The sequence below is a fragment of the Schistocerca cancellata genome, chromosome 10, assembly GCF_023864275.1.
Source record: "Schistocerca cancellata isolate TAMUIC-IGC-003103 chromosome 10, iqSchCanc2.1, whole genome shotgun sequence".
NCBI classification, from domain to species: Eukaryota; Metazoa; Arthropoda; class Insecta; order Orthoptera; family Acrididae; genus Schistocerca; species Schistocerca cancellata.
Window position 1 is genome coordinate 168,019,027 of NC_064635.1, and position 11,648 is coordinate 168,030,674.

Consider the following 11,648-nt stretch of genomic DNA (forward strand, 5'->3'; position numbering starts at 1 on the left):
TGTCTATTTGAGCTGGATTTTGCGTGGTGGTTTTGGAGGTTTTGTGCGCAGGGTACTGTCGTTATGCCTAACTCACCAGCAGTTAATGGAGTATTCTATAGTATTCTAATGGTTGTGGAATTTTGTACGTACCTCTTTATTGTCATTTTACACCTTACACAAGGTGGGGTGGTAGCGGCAACTTTACTCCGCTCTTCGGTCACAGGCAGTACAAAAAGAGAAAACCACAGAAGTAACATAACGGTGTTCAAAAAACAGTAGACACAGTAATTAAAAAACACGTTCATACGCGAAAAAAAACAAGGAAACTATCAGCACTGTACACAGACACTGATGATTGAGGCGACACACGGCAACGAAGGAGCGTGGGCGGCGAAAACACTAAAGCACAAACACGACGGCACATACACAAAGAACTGATGGCGATGGCGCATGAATGTCCACTTAACGTGTGCGAGTCCAGGACCTGCCAAAAGGGGGAATAGGTAGGGGAGGGGGGAGAGGGGCGATGCCAGTGGCAGAGGAGATGGGGGGAGGAAAGAAGGTATGGGGGTAGGGGAAGCCCAGGGGAGGGGGAGGAAGGGAGGAGTGAGGGAAGGGGGAGAAGGGAGAGAGGGTGCCCTGAGGAAAAAAACACACAAAGTGGGAGAGGAGTATCAAAGTTGATAGGAGGGGTAGATGGAGGGGAGGAGGGCATCATCATGGAGGGGGAGCTGGTGGAAGCCACCTTGGGAGAGGGTAAGTGGAGAGATGGAGAGCAGGTGTGACGTGGGAATACAGGCGCAGCAGCGGACGGGGCTGGGAGAGGATGGGAGAGACAAGCGGGTGAGGGGGATCTAGTTTACGGGAGGTGGAGAGGATTGTACCTCACATATATTGTTTTGTTAATCTGATGTTTAACGTAATGTAGTTTGCCCAGTGTTACGCCATGTACTGTACACAATATTTTATGTCCACTTATATCCCCTTAATGTGTTCAGTCGATGACTGTCTTCATACATGACATCAACTAGATTTGGCACACCAGCAGTATACGCTATGTGATCAAAAGTATCCGGACACCCCCAAAAACATAAGTGCATTGTGCTGCCACCTACTGACAGGTACTCTGTATCAGCGACCTCAGTATTCATCAGGCATCGTGAGAGAGCAGAATGGGGAGCGCCGCGGAACTCATGGACTTCGAAAGTGGCCGGGTGATTGGATGTCACTTCTGTCATGAGTCTGTACGCGAGGTTTCCACACTCCTATGCATCCCTAGGTCCACCGTTTCCGATCTGATAGTGAAGTGGAAACGTGAAGGGACACGTACAGCACAAAATCGTACAGGGCCACCTCGTCTGTTGACTGACAGAAAATGTTCAAATGTGTGTGAATTCTTATGGGACTTAACTGCTAAGGTCATCACTCCCTAAGCTTACACACTACTTGATCTAAATTATCCTATGGACAAACACACACACACCCATGCCCGAGGGAGGACTCGAACCTCCTCCGGGACCAGCTGCAGACTGACAGAGACTGCCGACAGTTGACGAGGATCGTTATGTGTAACTGCGAGACATCTATCCAGACCAACACACTGGAATTTCAGAATGAATCAGGATCCACTGCAAATACTATGACAGTTAGGCGGGAATTTGATGACCGAGCGGCTGCTCATAAGCCATTCATCACCCCGGTAAATGCCAAACAACGCCTCGCTTGGTAAGGAGCGTAAACATTGGACGACTGAACAGTGGAAAAAGGTTGTGTGGTGTGACGAATCACGCTACATAATGTGGCGATCCGTTGGCAGGGTGAGAGAATGGCGAATGCCCGTTGAACGTCATCTGCCAGGGCCAACAGTAAAATTCGGATGCGGTGGTGTTATGGTGTGGTCGTCGTTTTCGTGGAGGTTGCTTGCACCTCTTGTTTTTGCTTGGCACTATCACAGCACAGGCCTACATTGATGTATTAAGCACCTTCTTGTTTCCCACTGTTGAAGATCACTTTGGGGACTGCGATAGCATCTTGCAACACCTGTTAATAATGTACGGCATATGGTGGAGTGGTTACACGACGATATCGTCCCTGTAATGCACTGGCTCGCACAGAGTCCTGAACTGAATCCTATAGACACCTTTGGGATGTTTTGGAACGTCGACGTCGTGCCAGGTCTCACCAACCGACATCGATACCTCTCCTCAGTGCAGCAATCCTTGAATAATGGGCTGCCATTCCCCAAGAATCCTTCCAACACCTGACTGAACGTACGCCTGCGACAGTGGAATCTGTCATCAAGGCTAAGGATGGGCCAACACCATACTGAATTCCAGCATTACCGATGGAGAGCGACTCGAACTTGTAAGTCATTTTCAGCCGGGTGTTCGGATACATTTGATCACATAGCCTATGTAACTTGCCTATGACATGTGCTATGGAGAGTATTAAAGTTCTTTGGATGAAAATGAATCTGTGACATCAAATTATCAGCTGCTGCCAGATCCCATGTGGTTATACACTGAGCTAAGTACCGAATACCAACTTAGAAAGTGTCATTCTAGTGTGGGTACTTCCGTAAAATGACGTAATATGGCTGTAATTAAGAATGATTTGAAAATGACACGAAGTACAGATATTACAAATGTATGTAAGAAATTTGAGCAGGAAGGTTTTATCTTAATGAGAGGTGTGTAAAGCGTTATTTATACGTGGTAACGTATGCAGACAGTGTAGTGCTTTTGCATATTGGTTTTTATAGTGTAAGTAGGCTGTTTATGTTTTCTTTATGTAAGTAGGCTGTTTATGTTTTCTTATTGGCAACGTTACGTAGTGCTCTATATGAAAATCACTGGCTGTGCTGTGTGCAGTCTGTGGCTAGTTTGCATTGTTGTCTGCCATTGTAGTGTTGGGCAGCGGCAGCTGGATGTGAACAGCGCGTAGCGTTGGGCAGTTGGAGGTGAGCCGCCAGCAGTGGTGGATGTGGGGAGAGAGATGGCGGAGTTTTGTAATTTGTCATGAACTGCTATGTATATTATGACTATTAAGGTAAATACATTGTTTGTTCTCTATTAATATCTTTCATTTGCTAACTATCCCTATCAGTAGTTAGTGCCTTCCGTAGTTTGAATATTTTATTTAGCTGGCAGTAGTGGCGCTCGCTGTATTGCAGTAGTTCCAGTAACGAAGATTTTTGTGAGGTAAGTGATGTGTGAAAGGTATAGGTTAAAGTTAGTCAGGGCCATTGTTTTGTAGGGATTATTGAAAGTCAGATTGCGTTGCGCTAAAAATATTGTGTGTCACTTTAGTGAATGTTTGAGTACGTTCAGTTTTGCTCAGCTGTTTGAAAAGCTAATAGTGTAAGAAGTTTATCAGCACAGTCGTGTATAATTGTTTTAAGGGGACGTTTCATAATAGGTTCTTGACAACGACGCCTAGTCCAAATTAGCTAATCGCCCGATTAATTGAAATTCGCATTACTGCCTACTGTGGACCATGTTTACTTTTATTAAAGTACGGAAGTGACTGGCTTACGATCCCGCACACAGCCACTGCTGGAAGTACAGAGCGTGGTGGGGCTCAGGCGCACTAATTGTCCAGAGTTTTCGTGATGTCTCGTCTGGGCTGTCAGACAGAGACGTCGTGGCTACAGAGGGTGTTTCATCGTGGAGTAGAGGACCACATTCTTGCTCAGCTTAAGTTTTTCATTACTGTCACGGTGTTCCAGACAGTTTCGTAGATCTCATTCGTAATCGTTATTTAGAATAAGAGATCTACCTCAATCCGTGATTTGTCAGGAAATTATCCGTGGCGGCAGCCCAAAACGGAGGTCGACAATCCTGCTTGCCACCGGCAGAGCAACCCAGTGCTGACAGCTGAATACCCACGACCGAATCACATTTTGGTAAAAAATTCACAGCACCGGCAAAGTAGGGACTTGTGTTTATTCATGCTGATGCTCTCAGCTACGAGCAACATCGCATTGTGGCCACATCAGGAATTTTTGTATGTGTGAAACTCTTACTGAACCCCTGTTTTACAGTCCAGTCTCTAGTCCACCTCAAAATTCATACTATTCAGAATAGAACGTAGGCAACTGTTGTTAATCAGTAGGTCGCAACTTGACTTCGCCAACATCTCAGTCTCAGCTACCTTTTCAGTCGATTATATTACAGAATCATTATCTCAAATTACCTCTGTGTTCTAAGAAAATGCAATTCATATTGAGATACTTTCTGATTACACAGGCCAACGATGGAAAAACCTTTTTGCTGAAAATACCTTATTCTTATGATTCTTAGGGTGGGAAATCCAAATATGATGCTTAAAAAATAAAATAATTTAAAAATGAGGTGTAATGAATGTAGATGACGTTAGTGGCACTGCTGAAAAACATCTGCTGACAAATTTTTGTGTTAACAGATGATGTTTTGTTTACTGTTAACCTAACGTCACTTTCCCATTTCCTGTACATATGCTCAAGTACAATTTCCAATCGTGGATGTAAAAACTCTGCCTACAGCTTTTGTTATATTTGTGGTCAATTTGTGACTGAAAAACACCAAAGAAACATTACAGACATTGTGAAAAAGGTTTATCTATCATGCTTTGGATCTAAACGTGACGATCAAGATAAATCTTGGGCGCCGCATAAGATATGTTATGTGTGTGTTGAAGATCTGAAAAAATGGTCCAAGAAGGAGAAAAATAGCCTTTAGATTTGCTGTTCCTATGATATGGAGGGTGCCAAGAAATTCTTCTGTTCCCCACGTTTTTGGGGGACATTAATTAATCAAATTATCAATGTTATTTTATCCATGTTAGATCTTGTGAATTCCGCGCCCTTTATTAGTAGCTTTTTGAATGACACAACCTGCCATAAATACATATTACATCTTTTATTTTAATGTGATAACTGGTTTCGGGCTACCATTGCCAACTTCAGTTACCGGGTATAGCGCTAAATAAAACATCTGCCCAACTGAAGATGGGCATGCTAGCCAGAAACCACTTATGGTACTGAAATAAAACGTTAAAAAAATTTTGTGGCTGATTGCGTCATTCATCAACAATCAAATTACCACCAAAACAAATTATGACGCAGGTCCAGAATGAGATTTTCACTCTGCAGCGGAGTGTGCGCTGATATGAAACTTCCTGGCAGATTAAAACTGTGTGCCGGACTGAGACTCGACCTCGTGACCTTTGCCTTTCGCGGGCAAGTGCTCTAACGCTCAAGCACGACTCACGCCCCGTCCTCACAACTTTACTTCTGCCAGTACGTCGTCTCCTACCTTCCAAACTTTACAGAAGCTCTCCTGCGAACCTTGCAGAACTAGCACTCCTGAAAGAAAGGATATTGCGTAGAAATGGCTTTGCCACAGCTTGGGGGATGTTTCCAGAATGAGATTTTCACTTTGCAGCGGAGTGTGCGCTGATATGAAACTTCCTGGCAGATTAAAACTGTGTGCCCGACCGAGACTCGACCTCGGGACCTTTGCCTTTCGCGGGCAAGTGCTCTAACACTCAAGCACGACTCACGCCCCGTCCTCACAACTTTACTTCTGCCAGTACCTCGTCTCCTACCTTCCAAACTTTACAGAAGCTCTCCTGCGAACCTTGCAGAACTAGCGCTCCTGAAAGAAAGGATATTCCGTAGAAATGGCTTAGCCACAGGCTGGGGGATGTTTCCAGAATGAGATTTTCACTTTGCAGCGGAGTGTACGCTGATATGAAACTTCCTGGCAGATTAAAACTGTGTGCCGGACCGAGACTCGACCTCGGGACCTTTGCCTTTCGCGGGCAAGTGCTCTAACGCTCAAGCACGACTCACGCCCCGTCCTCACAACTTTACTTCTGCCAGTACGTCGTCTCCTACCTTCCAAACTTTACAGAAGCTCTCCTGCGAACCTTGCAGAACTAGCACTCCTGAAAGAAAGGATATTCCGTAGAAATGGCTTTGCCACAGCTTGGGGGATGTTTCCAGAATGAGATTTTCACTTTGCAGCGGAGTGTGCGCTGATATGAAACTTCCTGGCAGATTAAAACTGTGTGCCCGACCGAGACTCGACCTCGGGACCTTTGCCTTTCGCGGGCAAGTGCTCTAACACTCAAGCACGACTCACGCCCCGTCCTCACAACTTTACTTCTGCCAGTACCTCGTCTCCTACCTTCCAAACTTTACAGAAGCTCTCCTGCGAACCTTGCAGAACTAGCACTCCTGAAAGAAAGGATATTCCGTAGAAATGGCTTAGCCACAGGCTGGGGGATGTTTCCAGAATGAGATTTTCACTCTGCAGCGGAGTGTGCGCTGATATGAAACTTCCTGGCAGATTAAAACTGTGTGCCGGACCGAGACTTGACCTCGGGACCTTTGCCTTAAGCGGGCAAGTGCTCTACCAACTGAGCTACCCAAGCACGACCCACGCCCCGTCCTCACAGCATTACTTCTGCCAGTACCTCGTTACTACCTTCCAAACTTTACAGAAGGCTCTCCTGCGAACCTTGCAGAACTAGCACTCCTGAAAGAAAGGATATTGCGGAGACATGGCTTACCCACAGCCTGGGGGATATTTCCAGAACGAGATTTTCAATTTTATGAGGCATGTTTCATCTCTTGATCTGTCCGCTCGGGAGCCCAAATAATTTCTTGCGCCGTCAATTATTGTCCATTGCCTGATATAAAAAGTGAGTGCTCAAGGGCGTGGCGGAGGGGGGGAGGAGTGGTACAGTGTTCTAGCCTTTCAGATGCAGATTTATATGAAATCAGGTAAACGTCCAACGTCTCCGGCCAAGGCGTGTCGTGATATTATTAGAAGACGTGGCAGTCAGAGATGGCCCGAGGCTTACCTGCCACACTACCCGCCGTACAACCGGACACAGTGCAGCACGTGCGGCCGTGCGGTGCGGTGAGCCAGCTCGCCACACTCGACACCGGGGGCGGTGGAGGCGGCGTGGCGGCGGTAGCGGCTGCCCAGGCGCCCTCGGCCAATTAGCTGGCTGGGGGCGGGTGGCCGCCGCCCTAACCGGATCTGCATCCCATTACCATTACCATTACCATTACCACCAGCGTCGCCGCTGCTGCCGCCGGCATCACCCACTCCTACGCCCCGGGCGCAGCGTCCTACCTGTTGGACAGTGGCGAGAAACGCACATTCGCAACACATCGCTCGAGATTCTCTTCCTGTACGGCAAAGAGATTGAAGCGATGCCAATTAAAACTTCTTTTTTGTTATACCGCTACTTGATAAGATTCACTGATTAGCCAAAGATTACCACCACTGTCCACCGCTAGACAGAATATCACGTGACGCGATAAGTGAAATATGTAAGTGGAACGAAGGAAGACTGGACTTTAACGACCGTTCGACGACAAGCTAATTACATACGAAGCCCAAAGACATTAGCGACGGATGGGACAGGAAACTGGCCGTGATCTTTCAAAGTAGCCGTCCGGACTTTCTCCTTAAGCGATTTAGGAAATCAGGAAGTATGGAGATAAAGAAGACTGGACGTAGATTCGAACCGTCGTCCTCGCGAATGCGAATCGTGGCGCAGTGCTTTCCCAACGATTGACGAGTTTCCTTCATTTGACCCATAAGGTGGGCAGGTCATTTTGATTTCTGTAGGTTATCGATGTGCACGTCAGAGAGAAATTACGGTAGTGTTAAACAGTCTTTGTTCTTGCTGTGGCACAGTCGTTGCCCCTGCGCAGTTTGATACTAGACGTACCCGAAGTGTGGTAGGTGATGGACATAGTCAGTAATGCTGAACTGACATTTTTTTTCTTTAGAGAGAAGAAGTTCAAGGTAAAACTGCAGCACTGAGCAGCTAGTTTGTCCGAGTGTTTATTGTCAGCTAGTTTACTTTGTGTATTTCCTCAGAGCTGAGAGAAAGTCCACCCCACTTCCCTGAGTCTTGCATTAACATATCATCTGATTTTACTTTTATGTTGGCAGAAGAGCCAACACCGTGTTACTAGTGGGGGCCGAAATGCACGCGTTTTACCTCACGCAGGCTGGCGTGAGGAGGGAAGGACTCTACTGACGTGAGGTCAGGAACATGACAAGGAATTAGAATTCAGAAAGTGGACGTAATTAGTTTGATACTTAACTTTAATCCATTAATGATGAACGTCGCTCTTGACGGTACATGATTCACAATATTATCTGTTCAGAATAGTAACTCAATATGGCGTCTTGCTAGGTCGTACCAAATGACGTAGCTGAAGGCAATGCTAAACTGTTGTCTCGGCAAATGAGACCGTATGTACACAGTGAACCATCGCTAGCAAAGTCGTCTGTACAACTGGGGCGAGTGCTAGAGAGTGTCTCTAGACTAGACCTGCCGTGTGGCGGCGCTCGGTCTGCAATCACTGATAGTGGCGACACGCGGGTCCGACGTATACTAACGGACCTCGGCCGCTTTAAGGGCTACCACCTAGCAAGTGTGGTGTCTGGTGGTGACGCCACTTTTACTGTTTGCTTTTCTTCTCTTTTAACATAGCACAAATTATAAAAATTGTTCATTAGGTTAAGCATGGTACTTCTAAGATCAATGTTATGTGTGAAGACCACGCGAAGTTTTACTCTGTCTTTTTGAATACATATTTCATTCTAACATCGTTGTCATGGAATATCACTTCATTGAGATAGTTACTCTCCCCATCCTATTTTTTAAAGAAGGTTTATCATTACGAATTCCCACATTGCACCATATGGTAGGCAATAGTTTGGATAGTGTTCGGAAATTTTATTTAAAAGTAGAAATCTAGTTTATCCGCTACCTGCTTGCTGTTTGCTGTTGTGCTTTCGAGAAATCTGCAACAATGTTGACAAGACGCGTAGCAAGTGAAAATTCTTATTAGAGCTAGATAATTGCTACTAACGACTGCCGCACTTTGCTCGGTATATACAGGATGATTTCGTGATGGTGTTACAAACTTTCAGGGATAATGGGAAAGGGTAGATGTATCAATTTGAGGTGTGTGACCCGAGTCCAATGTTATAAGCTCTGACAGTGGAAATACCTGCACCGGTACTGTTGTTGCTAAGACTGTAGGATATGTAACTTTCCAAAATGGTAGTAGGGACCAAAACTAGAAAAAATACTTGCTGTGGATGTGGGACCTAAAGTGCATACCTGAAGAGCTACGGGCACTTCTTCATTAGAAGAGATGTATTTCACAATAGTGGTGGTGAACAAGTGCTCATAGCTTCTCAGGTATGCATTTTAAAGCCCATGCTTACTGGGAATTTTTTCTTGTTTTCGTCCACACTACCACCTCTGAAAGTTGCCTACCCTATAATCTTAGCAACAATAGTAGTGGTACATGTATTCCACTGTCAGAGGCATCAGAAAGGTTTTCGCATATGACATCCGACTCGTTTTTTCCAGGTACAGTTACCATTACCTCAAAATTGAAAATTTTTCCTTCTCCATCATCTATTAGAGTCTGTAGAATCATCATGGAATCACCCTTATAAGCATAGCAGAGGCTACTGGTCAAACATTCTAGCGGCGATACGTGCCGCAAATGTGAAAATTCACTGACATAAGTGATTGTGACATAGGACAGATTGTTTAGGATTAGGACCTCGGAACGAGCAACTAGGAATAGGCGAAGGACCTTGGTGTTTCTGTGCTGCTGTTGTGAATTACTATGGAAATTGATCGAAAGATGTATGAAATGTTCTGAGCTTATTAACCGAGTGGTGGAGTCCTTATGATGCTACGTTTCGATGAGTTTCCCACTCGTAATCTTCAGGCCTAGAAGTTCCCCACTATGCGTTTCTGTATGAAACTGAGCCTTAATTTATCTCCCACTCTACAAAGAGTCAACGTATTATCAACGCTATGTGCTCACAAACTATTATCCAACTTGAACTCGTATGCTAACCTTTGACTAAATAGAACGTAATTCTAACTAAACTGTAACTAGTCTAAATACAGTTGTCTTTATATTAAATGCACAAGCAACTGAGGTACAGCAATTATCTACCTCTAATAAAAAGTTTCACTTGCTACGCGTCTTGTCAACATTGTTGCGCCGGCCGCTGGTGGCCGAGCGGTTCTAGGCGCTTCAGTCTGGAACCGCGCGACCGCTACGGTCGCAAGTTCGAATCCTGCCTCGGGCATGGATGTGTGTGATGTCCTTAGGTTAGTTAGGTTTAAGTAGTTCTAAGTTCTAGGTGACTGATGACCTGTGATGTTAAGTCCCATAGTGCTCAGAGCCATATGAACCATTTTGAACATTGTTGCAGATTTCTCGAAAGCACAACAGCAAACAGCAAGCAGGAAGCGGCTAAACTAGATTTCTACTTTTAAATAAAATTTCCGTACACTATTCAAACTATTGCATACCATATGGTGCATTGTGGGAATGCGGAGAGTAACTATCTCTATGAAGTGATATTCCATGACAACGATGTTAGAGTGAAGTATGTATTCAAAAAGACAGAGTAAAACTTCGCGTGGTCATCACACATACATCGATTTTAGAAGTACTATGCTTAACAAAGTGTGCTGTGTTAACAGAGAAGAAAAGCAAACAATATAATCAGATGATATGTTAATGCATGACTCAGGAAAGTGGGGTGCACTTTCTCTCAGCTCTGAATAAATACACAAAGTAAACTAGCTGACAATAAACATTCGAACAAACTAGCTGCCCAGTGCTGCAGCCTTACCTCAAACTTCTTCTCTCTAAAGAAAAAAAAAAGTCAGTTCAGCATTACTGACTATGTCCATCACCTACCACACTTCAGGTACGTCCAGAATCAAACTGCGCAGAAGAAACGACTGTGCCACAGCAAGAGCAAAGACTGTTTAACACTACCGTAATTTCTCTCTGACGTGCACACCGATAACCTACAGAAATCAAAATGACCTGCCCACCGTATGAGTCAAACGAAGGAGACTCGTCAATCGTTGGGACAACACTGCGCCACGACTCGGCTGGATAACGAGACCACAATTCACCTTGAAAGAGCGCATTCCCATGATTGACAGATGACGAAAGCACGAGTAAGTAACAAGTTTCTGGATTTCCACCCCTAGTTGCAGGTAATGTTGGTCGGAGGCTTTTCCGCTCTATAATGGAGGACGTGCGGAACTGTGTGGCGCAAATGACGACGTAGAGTGTTTCTGGTGCAAGCACAATTTTTTCGGAGCGCACAGGTCTGTGTACAATGTTGAACGTGGGACTCAGCAGCAAAAAACCCCGCGTGTTCTCATGTGGACCCAACGATGTCGTCAATTACACTTTTAGTGGTCAAGAAGTCAGAAATATTCGACTGTATATCATTAGATACCTGTCACCTAATGAGATGAATCATGTTTGTTGTTACATTATATCGATTGTCGTATACCTGCACTCAGCTTAACAAGGCGAATGGCTAATCGAAACACGTAACGCGCACGGACGGAGTACGGCGTGAGCCGTATCATTGCATGAGAAACATTTACATGCGCTCCGTCGTGACCTATGGTAATAACCGAAACTACCATGACAACTGTGAACTAAGTGAGGATTGTTGCGGACTAACTCATCCGTTCATCCTCGGTGGCTTCACAGACAGCAATGCCATCTTCCAGCTACATAACAGTCCGAATCACAAAGCAGAACCGTGAAACAGTGGCTTGTGGAACTCGATCTGAAACCGATG